At 45.9% G+C, this 14,257-nt stretch overlaps 1 protein-coding gene across 3 annotated transcripts in view; it reads right to left on the bottom strand.

The window, feature by feature from the left end:
* Nucleotides 1–14,257, bottom strand: part of ASAP1 (ArfGAP with SH3 domain, ankyrin repeat and PH domain 1) — a 409,622-nt gene that overhangs the window by 236,107 nt on the left and 159,258 nt on the right. The window lies entirely within an intron of this gene.

Below are 14,257 nucleotides of genomic sequence, written 5' to 3'. Positions count from 1 at the left end.
TGGATGGATGGGAGGGGCCTAAAACAAGTCTGTGCAGCATGGAGAGCCAGTGTAGTGTATAGCACAATGCTTCTCCCTTCATTGTCCTGAAGCCACAGCTCACTGGTCAGCCTCCTCCTGCGGCATCCTGCATTCTGGATGGGAGGGGCCTAAAACAAGTCTGTGCAGTATGGAGAGGCAGTGTAGTGTATAGCACAATGCTTCCCACTTCATTGTCCAGCTCTGTCCTGAAGCTGCAGCTCACTGGTCAGCCTCCTCCTGCTGCTCCCTGCAGTCTGGATGGATGGATGGGAGAGGCCTAAAACAAGTCAGTGCAGCATGGAGAGGCAGTGTAGTATATGGCACAATGCTTCTCCCTGCATTGTCCAGCACTGTCCTGAAGCTGCAGCTCACTGGTCAGCCTGCTCCTCCTGTTTCTTGCAGGCTGGATGGATGGGAGAGGCCTAAAACAAGTCTGTGCAGCATGGAGCGGCAGTGTACTGTACAGCATATGCTCTTTTCATGGCTGAGTTGGGATTATCTGTCAGCCACAGGAAAATGGGAGTTCAGTAAAAGCCAAGCGGGCTTCACTTATGCCATTTCCAATCTCATCCTACGTACAGGTTTGGTAAAATTACCATTCGGAGAACCAATACAGGAAGATCTGTTATTGCTTCGTCTGCCTACACTAATATGGAGGGATATAAGCGGCTCCAGTACACAGAGGGCACCGCTTATCTCACAACCAAGAGATATCATAGACATGGTTGTTAAAAATGGTCGGTGAAAATATAATAAATGATTGCGACAGTATTTGAGATATAAATTCCTTTAGTCCAGCATCTGATAATCCGGAAATAGAAAGGTCAGAAGCTGAAGACTGAGTAGCCCTAATAAATAGCGGATTTCTCACCTCCTGATGGTTCTTTATCTTTACGGGTGACTTTTATATAAATTTTCAAAGAGAATGTGATAATCCAAAACACGATGTAGGATTATAGGAATGTTACTGTTCTGAGAAGCAGATTCCTCTGCTACAGAGAAGAGATTCAGGTACCATACCCCGTTTCCCCAAAAATAAGCCCTAGTAGGATTTTTGGGGATTTTTTAGTATGCTTAAAATATGAACCCTACGCCAAACATAAGCCTTAGTTACGGTTCCATAAGGAGGTGTCCAAGAAGCTAAAAAAGTTAAAGAATACAACAGGATACTTCAAAGAAAGGAGACACCCACAAAACAAAAGACACCCCCAAAACGAAAGTAGCCACCCCCAAAACGAAAGCAGCCACCCCCAAAACGAAAGCAGCCACCCCCAAAAGGAAAGGAGACACCTCCAAAAGGAAAGCAGCCACCCCCAAAAGGAAAGCAGCCAGCACCAAAAGGAAAGCAGCCAGCACCAAAAGGAAAGCAGCCAGCACCAAAAGGAAAGCAGCCAGCACCAAAAGGAAAGCAGCCAGCACCAAAAGGAAAGCAGCCAGCACCAAAAGGAAAGCAGCCAGCACCAAAAAGGAAAGCAGCCAGCACCAAAAAGGAAAGCAGCCAGCACCAAAAAGGAAAGCAGCCAGCACCAAAAAGGAAAGCAGCCAGCACCAAAAGGAAAGCAGCCAGCACCAAAAGGAAAGCAGCCAGCACCAAAAGGAAAGCAGCCAGCACCAAAAGGAAAGCAGCCAGCACCAAAAGGAAAGCAGCCAGCACCAAAAGGAAAGCAGCCAGCACCAAAAAGGAAAGCAGCCAGCACCAAGAAGAAAGCAGCCAGCACCAAGAAGAAAGCAGCCAGCACCAAGAAGAAAGCAACCAGCACCAAGAAGAAAGCAACCACCACCAAGAAGAAAGCAACCACCACCAAAAGGAAAGTAGCCACCACCAAAAGGAAAGCAGACACCCCCACAAAGAAGCAGACACCCCTGAAAGTAGATCACACCATGCCCCATAGGTCACTGCTCAGAATTCTCACTATCATAAGTCACAAGATTTGGCGCTCCACAAAAACAAACCACAATCCCTGTGACCAAAAATAGTGGGGTAGCACCTTCACCACCAGCCGAAATGGCCAGCCATTAAGACTACCTGTCTAAGACACGCCCCAGCCACCGTGCCCACCACTAGTAAAAGTCAAAGAGGCCCCCATAAGAACCAGCTCCAGAGCACCAAACGCCATACTACCCAGGCTCAGACCTCTCTATACAAGGACCAGCACCAGAGGACACCACAAACTACCATACCAAAATGCCCCACATGCATGGACTAGCCAAAAAAGCACTTATATGCCCATATCACAGTGTCCCTCACAAGTACTAGTCACAGAGATCAACCCCCACTGAACCAGTACCATAACGCTGCACACAAGGACTAGTCAAATAAAATCACCAAACAAGGACCAACCAAAGAATCTCCTAAGGAGAAGTCCTGAAGCCCCTTATACATGGGCAAGTCTACGACAGACACATACAGGAATTGATCACAAAAACTCTACATAAGGGCCAACCCCAGGGAGATCCCACAAAGAACCAACCCAGAAACAAGGGCCAGCCACAGGACTCCACCGACAAAAACCAGCCAAAGAACACATACTTGCCCAAAACACAGTGTCCCCCACAAAGATGAGCAGTCACAAACAAGACAAAAAAAAACCCCTGTACAAGGACAGTCCTTAAGCCCCCATTGAAGAACAGGTCTAAGATACAAAGCTATCTCTAAACCCACTACACAAGGATCATTCCCAAAGCTTCACACGAGGACCATCGTAGAAACCAAATACAGAGATGAACCCCAGAAAATCTCACACATAAACCAGCACTAGAGGCCCCCACACAAGGACCAGCTCCAGAAACTTACACAGGGACCAGCTCCAGAACCTTACATAAGGGCTAGCTCCAAAACTTTACACAAGGACCAGCTCCAAAACTTTACACAAGGACCAGCTCCAAAACTTTACACAAGGACCAGCTCCGGAAGCTCACACAAGGACCAGCTCCGGAAGCTCACACAAGGACCAGCTCCGGAAGCTCACACAAGGACCAGCTCCGGAAGCTCACACAAGGACCAGCTCCGGAAGCTCACACAAGGACAAGCTCCGGAAGCTCACACAAGGACCAGCTCCGGAAGCTCACACAAGGACCAGCTCCGGAAGCTCACACAAGGACCAGCTCCGGAAGCTCACACAAGGACCAGCTCCGGAAGCTCACACAAGGACCAGCTCCGGAAGCTCACACAAGGACCAGCTCCGGAAGCTCACACAAGGACCAGCTCCGGAAGCTCACACAAGGACCAGCTCCGGAAGCTCACACAAGGACCAGCTCCGGAAGCTCACACAAGGACCAGCTCCGGAAGCTCACACAAGGACCAGCTCCGGAAGCTCACACAAGGACCAGCTCCGGAAGCTCACACAAGGACCAGCTCCGGAAGCTCACACAAGGACCAGCTCCGGAAGCTCACACAAGGACCAGCTCCGGAAGCTCACACAAGGACCAGCTCCGGAAGCTCACACAAGGACCAGCTCCGGAAGCTCACACAAGGACCAGCTCCGGAAGCTCACACAAGGACCAGCTCCGGAAGCTCACACAAGGACCAGCTCCGGAAGCTCACACAAGGACCAGCTCCGGAAGCTCACACAAGGACCAGCTCCGGAAGCTCACACAAGGACCAGCTCCGGAAGCTCACACAAGGACCAGCTCCGGAAGCTCACACAAGGAACAGCTCTGGAAGCTCACACAAGCACCAGAACCTTACACAAGGACCAGCTCCAGAACCTTACGCAAGGACCAAGTCTGGAAGCTCACACAAGGACCAAGTCTGGAAGCTCACACAATGACCAAGTCTGGAAGCTCACACAATGGCCAAGTCTGGAAGCTCACACAATGACCAAGTCTGGAAGCTCACACAATGACCAGCTGAAGAACCTCACACAAGGATCTGCTCCATAAGCCCACAAAGGACTAACCATTAAGCAACCAAGATGGGCCATTCACAGTACCAGTGGTACTTGAGCCCTTGTATTTTAAGGGGCACAGTGAACCCTTCTGTGCCCTTCACTAGGCTCAGAAGCCTTAAATACAACCCTACCTCATAGGGTCAATGTTTGGCCCAATAAAAAAAAAAAAAGATCAGCCCTGGATACATAAATCAAGCAGTTCCCTTCTAATGTCTCTAAGATTTCAGCTGTCACTTTGAAGCCCCTTGGGGTGAGAATAATGAAGTCTGGGAACATATTAGTACATGGATGGGTGTGACTGTTCATGCAATGTACACCAAGGACATATAGAAGGAATGCACAGACACTGTCCCCCCTCCCAGCCCAGAGTCCCTAGGGCAGCTAAGGAGGACGCGCCGCTTCTAGTTTACCTTCCCATAGCACCATGGCCTATATTCTCCACAAAGACTTTGTCTCAAGATGGATTGTGGATGCTGAAGTGAAGGGACAAAGACCAGAGAAGGCTCCGATCCTATATGGATCATCCCGTCTGTCTGGGATCAGGAGACACACGGCTCCGCACAAGCCTCATACACAGAAGATCGGGGGTCAGGGCTCCAAGATGTTTGGAACAATCTCATGCAGAGTTCCTTCAAAAACGGTACAAGAGACTGAGAAGAACAAGAAGTGATGAAGGAAGGAAGGGGGGGGGGGGGGGAGAGTCACCAAACACTGATGGGATTTACATTTCTCTTTGGTTCATTCACTTTGTATTTTGTTAAATGATAAAAATAAACTATTAACATTTCTATTTTTGAAAGCTTCTTACTGTAAATCATTTTATCCACACCAGCCTAAAGCATTTGCATAGTACTGTGTGTACACAGTGACTCCACCAGCAGAATAGTGAGTGCAGCTCTGGAGTATAATACAGGAGGTAACTCAGGATCAGTAATGTAATGTATGTACACAGTGACTCCACCAGCAGAATAGTGAGTGCAGCTCTGGAGTATAATACAGGAGGTAACTCAGGATCAGTAATGTAATGTATGTACACAGTGACTGCACCAGCAGAATAGTGAGTGCAGCTCTGGAGTATAATACAGGATGTAACTCAGGATCAGTAATGTAATGTATGTACACAGTGACTGCACCAGCAGAATAGTGAGTGCAGCTCTGGAGTATAATACAGGATGTAACTCAGGATCAGTAATGTAATGTATGTACACAGTGACTGCACCAGCAGAATAGTGAGTGCAGCTCTGGAGTATAACACAGGAGGTAACTCAGGATCAGTACAGGATCAGTAATGTAATGTATGTACACAGTGACTGCACCAGCAGAATAGTGATTGCAGCTCTGGAGTATAATACAGGAGGTAACTCAGGATCAGTGCAGGATCAGTAATGTAATGTATGTACACAGTGACTGCACCAGCAGAATAGTGAGTGCAGCTCTGGAGTATAATACAGGAGGTAACTCAGGATCAGTAATGTAATGTATGTACACAGTGACTCCACCAGCAGAATAGTGAGTGCAGCTCTGGAGTATAATACAGGAGGTAACTCAGGATCAGTAATGTAATGTATGTACACAGTGACTCCACCAGCAGAATAGTGAGTGCAGCTCTGGAGTATAATACAGGATGTAACTCAGGATCAGTAATGTAATGTATGTACACAGTGACTGCACCAGCAGAATAGTGAGTGCAGCTCTGGAGTATAATACAGGATGTAACTCAGGATCAGTAATGTAATGTATGTACACAGTGACTGCACCAGCAGAATAGTGAGTGCAGCTCTGGAGTATAATACAGGATGTAACTCAGGATCAGTAATGTAATGTATGTACACAGTGACTGCACCAGCAGAATAGTGAGTGCAGCTCTGGAGTATAACACAGGAGGTAACTCAGGATCAGTACAGGATCAGTAATGTAATGTATGTACACAGTGACTGCACCAGCAGAATAGTGATTGCAGCTCTGGAGTATAATACAGGAGGTAACTCAGGATCAGTGCAGGATCAGTAATGTAATGTATGTACACAGTGACTGCACCAGCAGAATAGTGAGTGCAGCTCTGGAGTATAATACAGGAGGTAACTCAGGATCAGTAATATATGTACACAGTGATTGCACCAGCAGAATAGTGAGTGCAGCTCTGGAGTATAATACAGGATGTAACTCAGGATCAGTACAGGATAAGTAATGTAATATATGTACACAGTGACTGCACCAGCAGAATAGTGAGTGCAGCTCTGGAGTATAATACAGGAGGTAACTCAGGATCAGTAATGTAATGTATGTACACAGTGACTGCACCAGCAGAATAGTGAGTGCAGCTCTGGAGTATAATAGAGGGGGTAACTCAGGATCAGTACAGGATCAGTAATGTAATGTATGTACACAGTGACTGCACCAGCAGAATAGTGAGTGCAGCTCTGGAGTATAATACAGGAGGTAACTCAGGATCAGTACAGGATAAGTAATGTAATGTATGTACACAGTGACTGAACCAGCAGAATAGTGAGCGCAGCTCTGGAGTATAATACAGGGGGTAACTCAGGATCAGTAATGTAATGTATGTACACAGTGACTGCACCAGCAGAATAGTGAGTGCAGCTCTGGAGTATAATACAGGAGGTAACTCAGGATCAGTGCAGGATCAGTAATGTAATGTATGTACACAGTGACTGCACCAGCAGAATAGTGAGTGCAGCTCTGGAGTATAATACAGGAGGTAACTCAGGATCAGTAATATATGTACACAGTGATTGCACCAGCAGAATAGTGAGTGCAGCTCTGGAGTATAATACAGGAGGTAACTCAGGATCAGTACAGGATAAGTAATGTAATATATGTACACAGTGACTGCACCAGCAGAATAGTGAGTGCAGCTCTGGAGTATAATACAGGAGGTAACTCAGGATCAGTAATGTAATGTATGTACACAGTGACTGCACCAGCAGAATAGTGAGTGCAGCTCTGGAGTGTAATACAGGAGGTAACTCAGGATCAGTACAGGATAAGTAATGTAATGTATGTATACAGTGACTGCACTAGCAGAATAGTGAGCGCAGCTCTGGAGTATAATACAGGGGTTAACTCTGGATCAGTACAGGATCAGTAATGTAATGTATGTACACAGTGACTGCACCAGCAGAATAGTGAGCGCAGCTCTGGAGTATAATACAGGAGGTAACTCAGGATCAGTAATGTAATGTATGTACACAGTGACTGCACCAGCAGAATAGTGAGTGCAGCTCTGGAGTATAATACATGATGTAACTCAGGATCAGTAATGTAATGTATGTACACAGTGACTGCACCAGCAGAATAGTGAGTGCAGCTCTGGAGTATAACACAGGAGGTAACTCAGGATCAGTACAGGATCAGTAATGTAATGTATGTACACAGTGACTGCACCAGCAGAATAGTGAGTGCAGCTCTGGAGTATAATACAGGAGGTAACTCAGGATCAGTACAGGATCAGTAATTTAATGTATGTACACAGTGACTGCACCAGCAGAATAGTGAGTGCAGCTCTGGAGTATAATACAGGAGGTAACACAGGATCAGTAATGTAATGTATGTACACAGTGACTGCACCAGCAGAATAATGAGTGCAGCTCTAGAGTATAATACAGGATGTAACTTGGGATCAGTAATGTAGTATGTATCTCGATGGGTTGTCATACATCTTTCCATATACCATATTAGCATTTTTAGTAGTATATCCCCCTTTGCACAGTTTCCCCTACCTCCTTTCCTAGTGGCAGTCTGCACTGTGATCCTAGCATTGCCCCCACAAGTCTATCATGTCAGACGGTAGAGATCCAGTAGAAAACGGTTTATCACTGTGCTATTTCGGAGGACAGGGTATACATGGCACAATGATAATCATCAGGAAGTAGCACAGCACTTGTGGCTGCGATCTATAGGGTGCTATTTAAATAGCACTTTACTGGTGGTGCCCTGCTCGTACCCTGTAATCTGCGGTGAGATATTCTGAAGGAGGAAGCAACAGTGCACAAAGCTGAACCCTCGACACTGCAGCAAGGTCCTTTCCTATTTGCAAAGTGTAAGTGCCCTTAATGCAAAGCTGTGGATAACCCAGTGCTAAACCGCTGCCCCCGGCAGAACACTCGTACCTGGCCCACACATATCCTGTCAGCGCGGCACTGCGCAGTGACACGGGGACAAGCCTCAGATCATCTCGCGCTTTCATCTTTCCTACAGCCCCAATCATATCACAATGTGGATTGATCAGACCCATATTAAATCCAAAAATTAAGAGCCAGTGACCGGGTTTGTGACCTACACCCATGGCGGCACATAGGACTGCTTTTGGTGCTGCATACACAAAACGGTAGAAGACTTTAGACAACAATATTTGCAAAGTTGCTTCATGGGTTTTTTTAGGACAGAGATAATAAAAAAAAAAACTGGTTGCAAAGTTAGACAAAACGACAAAACCATTTAGGGGTTAATAGAATCTGTCACTTGCCGTAAACATATATTTATTTACCCAGTATACATGCCGCTGTTCTCCTGAATCCGGAGATGTTTTTCTTTTGTTCCTATGCCTCTCCGTTCCTGAGATATGGCCTCCTTTTCCCCGTATATAAATCTAGCCTTTTAGCCATATGGGCGTGGTTCTCGACTCCTCTGGGGCTGTCTTCCTGAGGACCACACCCAGTTGGATAAAAGACTAGCAGGAAAGAAAGGACCGTATCTCAGGAACGGAGAGGCGTAGGAACAAAGGAAAAACATCGCCGGATTCAGGAGAACAGCGGCATTCACGCCAGGTAAAAAAAAAAAAAAACATTAACACAAAAATATTTTTATGGCAACTAACAGTTACTCTTTAAAAGGGGAATCCATAATGGTGTATCTGTACCTCAGAGGTCATTCCTTTTTCCTCTGTACATTTCCATATAAACGTATACTGAGGAATTAATAGGCCATTCCCATTCCTTCTGCTTTTCTCTGTCTAGCCTACTTATCCGGTCCCCAGCTGCTGCTCGTGGAGCTGGCTGTCACTGCAGGGTGAGGGGCAGCAGCATCAGCAGCATTTGGTAGAAGGATCCAGGATTTCCTCACCAGACGACTTGCAATATTACTGATGTGGGGATAGGTGGGACAGACGGACAGCGCGCTGCTGTGCTACACCCCGGCGTCCACAGTCCTTACCTACTGAGCTTTATCCGGCTTATCTCCAGCGCCCTATAAACGGCGTTTGTCAGAGGAGTCACCTTGTGAGAAAATGCTGCAGAAAACACGTCACTGAGGGAATACATCTGCACCGGGGGTGACGGCCATCAGGGGAAATACATTATTTTATGGTCTGCACTGAGATTTAGCATGTATGTATGGCCCCGCGTGTGCCTGTGTGCACTCCATACAAACCATAGTGTGATCAGTAGTGTGTATGGCCCCGCGTGTGCCTGTGTGTCACACAGAGGAAGATATAGTAAAACCACCAATGACATGTATTATCACATACTGCTCACTAATTCCATTAATCCAGTATGCTGACAATCCGTCACCTTTCGGCAGAGAAATGCAAAATAATTGGAGGAGACTTTCCACTCTTAAGAGGAAGTTAAGACCGATAATCCAGAATTCAGCTCGTTGGATGTCAGAATATATATATATATATATATATATATATATATATATATATATATATATATATATATATATATATATATATATATATATATATATATATATATATATATATATATATATATATATATATATATATACATACATACATACATACATATTATATTATATTATATTATATTATATATATATATATATATATATATATATATATATATATATATATATATATATATATATATATATATATATATATATATATATATATATATATATATATATATTACACACACACACACACAGTACAGACCAAAAGTTTGGACACACCTCCTCATTCAAAGAGTCTTCTTTATTTTCATGACTCTGAAAATTGTAGATTCACATTGAAGGCATCAAAACTATGGATTAACACATGTGGAATGAAATACTTAACAAAAAAGTGTGAAACAACTGAAAATATGTCTTATATTCTAGGTTCTTCGAAGTAGCCACCTTTTGCTTTGATGACTGCTTTGCACACTCTTGGCATTCTCTTGATGAGCTTCAAGAGGTAGTCACCGGAAATGGTCTTCCAACAGTCTTGAAGGAGTTCCCAGAGATGCTTAGCACTTGTTGGCCCTTTTGCCTTCACTCTGCGGTCCAGCTCACCCCAAACCATCTCGATTGGGTTCAGGTCTGGTGACTGTGGAGGCCAGTTCATCTGGCGTAGCCCCCATCACTCTCCTTCTTAGTCAAATAGCCCTTACACAGCCTGGAGGTGTGTTTGGGGTCATTGTACTGTTGAAAAATAAATGATGGTCCAACTAAACGCAAACCAGATGGAATAGCACGCCGCTGCAAGATGCTGTGGTAGCCATGCTGGTTCTGTATGCCTGCAATTTAGAATAATTCCCCAACAGTGTCACCAACAAAGCCCCCCCACACCATCACACCTCTTCCTCCATGCTTCATGGTGGGAACCAGCCATGTAGAGTCCATCCGTTCACCTTTTCTACAAAGACACGGTGGTTGGATCCAAAGATCTCAAATTTGGACTCATCAGACCAAAGCACAGATTTCCTCTGGTCTAATGTCCATTCCTTGTGTTCTTTAGCCTAAACAAGTCTCTTCTGCTTGTTGCCTGTCCTTAGCAGTGGTTTCCTAGCAGCTATTTTACCATGAAGGCCTGCTGCACAAAGTCTCCTCTTAAGGCCTAAGCCACACGGCGAGAAAATCGGTGCGAGTGGAGTGCGATAAAACATCGCATTCCCCTCGGACCAATTCTAGCCTGTGTGACAGCACCCATGAGCGATTATTTTCTCAGCCCTAATCGGACCGAGAAAACAATCGCAGCATGCTGCGATTGTAATCCGAGACTCTTTCTCTCGCACCCATTCAAGTGAATGGGGCGAGAGAAAAATCGCACTGCACTCGCGGTACACCGGTGTACTGCCAGTGCAATGCGAGAATGTCTATAGCCGGCTACACAGGCGAGAGGGAGAGAAATCCCTCCCTCCCCTCCTGAGAGCCGGCCCGCCCCCCGCAGCTGAGGTCTGCTCGCACGAACGGACCTCAGTTGCAAGGACACAAGCATGAGACTCGGCTCTGCTGTACTGCCAGCACGAGCCGAGTCTCATGCAAGGGGATCGCAGTAGTCCCCGTGTGGCCCCGGCCTAACAGTTGTTCTAGAGAAGTGTCTGCTGCTAGAACTGTGTGGCATTGACCTGGTCTCTAATCTGAGCTGCTGTTAACCTGCGATTTCTGAGGCTGGTGACTCGGATAAACTTATCCTCCGCAGCAGAGGTGACTCTTGGTCTTCCTTTCCTGGGGCGGTCCTCATGTGAGCCAGTTTCCTTGTAGCATTTGATGGTTTTTGCCACTGCACTTGGGGACACTTTCAAACTTTTCCCAATTTTTCGGACTGACTGACCTTCATTTCTTAAAGTAATGATGGCCTCTCGTTTTTCTTTACTTAGCTGTTTTTTTCTTGCCATAATACAAATTCTAGCAGTCTATTCAGTAGGACTATCAGCTGTGTATCCACCAGACTTCTGCACTACATAACTGCTGGTCCCAACCCCATTTATAAGGCAAGAAATCCCACTTATTAAACCTGACAGGGCACACCTGTGAAGTGAAAACCATTTCCGGTGACTACCTCTTGAAGTTCATCAAGAGAATGCCAAGAGTGTGCAAAGCAGAAATCATAGCAAAAGGTGGCTACTTTGAAGAACCTAGAATATAAGACATATTTTCAGTTGTTTCACACTTTTTTGTTAAGTACCGTATTTCATTCCACATGTGTTAATTCATAGTTTTGATGCCTTCAATGTGAATCTACAATTTTCAGAGACATGAAAAGAAACAAAACTCTTTGAATGAGAAGGTGTGTCCAAACTTTTGGTCTGTACTATAATATATATATATATATATATATATATATATATATATATATATATATATATATATATATATATATATATATATATATATATATATATATATATATATATATATATATATTTTTATATTAGTGTACATGATGGGTTCTCCGCCCTCGTTAGTCTGATGCACCTGCATCCATTACTTCTACACGACGTAAGGAAATTCCAAAAACGGCTCAGAGTCCCTGCGGACCCCTCGGGGGGCTACGACTTCTCTAATTAGGATTTTATTAATTGCACCGCTCTATAATTACACTGGATTCAGGTCCTGGTGCCGCCATACAGAGAAAGTGTTAAAGGGGTATCCCCGTCGTAAGACATGATGGCGTATCCCTGTAATCTAAGAAAAAGACTGATGGCACATCCTACCTTTCTAATGTGTACAGGTGCAAACTGAACATGGAACATAGTGACAAAAAGGAGAGATATCTTAGCACTACAGAGTGCAACTATGTAGAACAATGAATATGTGAATATAGACATGCATTACCGCTATGAAAAACAGGTAAAAATAGAGATACTTGGCATATAAAAGAAGGGAATTTTGTTACTTACCGTAAATTCCTTTTCTTCTAGCTCTTATTGGGAGACCCAGACGATTGGGTGTATAGCACTGCCTCCGGAGGCCACACAAAGCAATTACACTAAAAAGTGTAAGGCCCCTCCCCTTCTGGCTATACACCCCCAGTGGGATCACTGGCTCACCAGTTTTAGTGCAAAAGCAAGAAGGAGGAAAGCCAATAACTTGGTTAAACAAATTCACTCCGAGTAACATCGGAGAACTGAAAAACCGTTCAACATGAACAACATGTGTACCCGAAAAAAACCCAAAAATCCCGAAGGACAACAGGGCGGGTGCTGGGTCTCCCAATAAGAGCTAGAAGAAAAGGAATTTACGGTAAGTAACAAAATTCCCTTCTTCTTCGGCGCTCTATTGGGAGACCCAGACGATTGGGACGTCCAAAAGCTGTCCCTGGGTGGGTAAAGAAATACCTCATGTTAGAGCTGCAAGACAGCCCTCCCCTACTGGGAGGCAACTGCCGCCTGCAGGACTCTTCTACCTAGGCTGGCGTCCGCCGAAGCATAGGTATGCACCTGATAATGTTTGGTGAAAGTGTGCAGACTCGACCAGGTAGCTGCCTGGCACACCTGTTGAGCCGTAGCCTGGTGTCGTAATGCCCAGGATGCACCCACGGCTCTGGTAGAATGGGCCTTCAGCCCTGATGGAACCGGAAGCCCAGCAGAACGGTAGGCTTCAAGAATTGGTTCTTTGATCCATCGAGCCAGGGTGGCCTTAGAAGCCTGCGACCCTTTGCGCTTACCAGCGACAAGGACAAAGAGTGCATCCGAACGGCGCAAGGGCGCCGTGCGGGAAATGTAGATTCTGAGTGCTCTCACCAGATCTAACAAATGTAAATCCTTCTCATACCGATGAACTGCATGAGGATAAAACGAAGGCAAAGAGATATCCTGATTAAGATGAAAAGAGGATACCACCTTCGGGAGAAACTCCTGAATGGGGCGCAGCACTACCTTGTCCTGGTGGAAGACCAGGAAGTGAGCCTTGGATGACAGCGCTGCTAGCTCAGACACTCTCCGAAGAGATGTGATCGCTACCAGAAAAGCCACTTTCTGTGATAGTCTAGAAAGTGAAACCTCCCTCAGAGGCTCGAAGGGCGGCTTCTGGAGGGCAACTAGTACCCTGTTCAGATCCCATGGATCTAACGGCCGCTTGTACGGGGGTACAATATGACAAACCCCCTGCAGGAACGTGCGCACCTTAGGAAGTCGTGCTAGACGCTTTTGAAAAAAAGACGGATAGCGCCGAGACTTGCCCTTTAAGGGAGCCGAGTGACAAACCTTTTTCTAACCCAGATTGCAGGAAAGAAAAAAAGGTAGGCAATGCAAAAGGCCAGGGAGACACTCCCTGAGCAGAGCACCAGGATAAGAATATCCTCCACGTTCTGTGGTAGATCTTAGCGGACGTGGGCTTCCTAGCCTGTCTCATGGTGGCAACGACCCCTTGGGATAATCCTGAAGACCCTAGGATCCAGGACTCAATGGCCACACAGTCAGGTTCAGGGCTGCAGAATTCCGATGGAAAAACGGCCCTTGGGACAGTAAGTCTGGTCGGTCTGGTAGTGCCGACGGTTGGCCGACCGTGAGATGCCACAGATCCGGATACCACGCCCTCCTTGGCCAGTCTGGGGCGACGAGTATGACGCGGCTGCAGTCGGATCTGATCTTGCGTAGCACTCTGGGCAAGAGTGCCAGAGGTGGAAACACATAAGGGAGCCGGAACTGCGACCAATC

This window comes from Anomaloglossus baeobatrachus, chromosome 6 (genome assembly GCF_048569485.1).
Source record: "Anomaloglossus baeobatrachus isolate aAnoBae1 chromosome 6, aAnoBae1.hap1, whole genome shotgun sequence".
In the NCBI taxonomy this organism is placed as follows: domain Eukaryota; kingdom Metazoa; phylum Chordata; class Amphibia; order Anura; family Aromobatidae; genus Anomaloglossus; species Anomaloglossus baeobatrachus.
The sequence above is the reverse complement of the archived record's forward strand: the minus strand, read 5'-3'. Positions and strand labels throughout refer to the sequence as shown.